A 2,001-nucleotide genomic window follows, 5' to 3' on the forward strand; every position below is an offset into this window, starting at 1 on the left:
CTTTTGAGGAGGAAAGAATTTATCCAAGAAGGCAGTGACCAGCTTATCCCAGGAGTCCAGGCTATCCTTAGGTTGTGAATCCAACCATATTCTAGCTATGTCTTTTACAGCAAAAGGGAAAAGCATGAGTCTGTAGACTTCAGGATCAACTCCATTTGTCTTTACAGTCTCACAGATCTGCAAGAACTCAGTTAAAAACTGATAATGATCTTCAGATGGAAGTCCATAAAACTTGCAGTTCTGTTGCATCAAGGCAACTAGTTGAGGCTTAAGCTCAAAGTTATTGGCTCCAATGGCAGGAATGGAGATGCTTCTTCCATCAAACTTGGACGTTGGCTTTGTGAAGTCACCAAGCATTCTCCTTGCATTATTATTATTATTATTTTCGGCTGCCATCTCCTTCTCTTGTTCGAAAATTTCTGAAAGGTTATTTCTGGATTGTTGTAATTTAGCTTCTCTTAATTTTCTCTTCAGAGTCCTTTCAGGTTCTGGATCAACTTCAACAAGAGTGCCCTTTTCCCTGTTCCTGCTCATATGAAAGAAGAAAACAAGAAAAGAAAGAGGAATCCCCTATGTCACAGTATAGAGATTCCCTTATGTTAGTAGAAGAAGAAGGGGGTAGAAGAATCCAAATACAAGGGATATAAGAAGTTCGGATTCTTAGATGAAGACAGGTGAAGAGAAGTGTTAGTAATTAATTAATTAAATAGAAGAAGAAAAGAGAAAGAAGATTTCGAAAATATTTTTTTTTGAAAAAGGGGTTAGTAATTTTCGAAAATTAAAGATAAAATATAATTAAAATTGAAATTTAAAACAAAAAGAATTTTTGAAAAAGAGAGAGAGAGTTTTCGAAAATTAGAGAGGGAAAAGTAGTTAGGTGGTTTTGAAAAAGATAAGAAATAAACAAAAAGTTAGTTAGTTGATTGAAAAAAATTTGAAATCAAAATTTTAAAAAGATAAGAAGATAAGAAGTTAGATAAGATATTTTGAAATCAAATTTTGAAAAAGATAAATTTTTTTTTTTTTGAAAAAGATAAGATAAAAGATAAAAAGATAAGATAAAAATTTTAATAAAAAGATATTTTGAAAAAGATTTAATTTTTAAAAAGACTCAACTAACAAGAAACTACAAGATAAGATTCTAGAACTTAAAGATTGAACCTTTCTTAATAAGAAAGTAACAAACTTCAAATTTTTGAACCAATCACATTAATTGTTAGCTAATTTTCGAAAATTTGATATAAAGATAAGAAAAAGATTTTGAAAATATTTTGAAAAAGATTTTTTGAAATTTTCGAAAATAAAAAAATGAAAAAGATTTTGAAAAGATAAGATTTCTAAAATTGAAATTTTGACTTGACTTGTAAGAAACAACTAATTTTAAAAATTTTTTGACCAAGTCAACCCAAAATTTCAAAAATTTGGAGGAAAATAAGGAAAAGATATTTTTTTGATTTTTGAATTTTTAAGGAAAAACACAAAAATGACCCAAAACATGAAAATTTTGGATCAAAACATAAGATGCATGCAAGAATACTATGAATGTCAAGATGAACACCAAGAACACTATGAAGATCATGATGAACACCAAGAACATAATTTTGAAAATTTTGTTGATGCAAAGAAAACATGCAAGACACCAAACTTAGAAATCTTTAATGCATGAAAAATATGAATGCAAAAATGCACATGAAAAACAACAAAAGACACAAAACAAGAGACTATCAAAATCAAGCAAGAAGACTTGTCAAGAACAACTTGAAGATCATGAAGAACACTATGAATGCATGAGATTTTCGAAAAATGCAAGAAAAATTTTAAAAGCATGCAATTGACACCAAACTCAAAATTACCACAAGACTCAAACAAGAAACACAAAATATTTTTGGTTTTTATGATTTTCTAAATTTTTTGGATTTTTATTAATTTTTTCGAAAATATAGTTTGGAAAAATGAAAAATAAAAAGAAAAATTTTTGAAAAAGATTTTTGAAAAGAAAAT

Source organism: Arachis duranensis, chromosome 2, assembly GCF_000817695.3.
Source record: "Arachis duranensis cultivar V14167 chromosome 2, aradu.V14167.gnm2.J7QH, whole genome shotgun sequence".
Taxonomy (NCBI): domain Eukaryota; kingdom Viridiplantae; phylum Streptophyta; class Magnoliopsida; order Fabales; family Fabaceae; genus Arachis; species Arachis duranensis.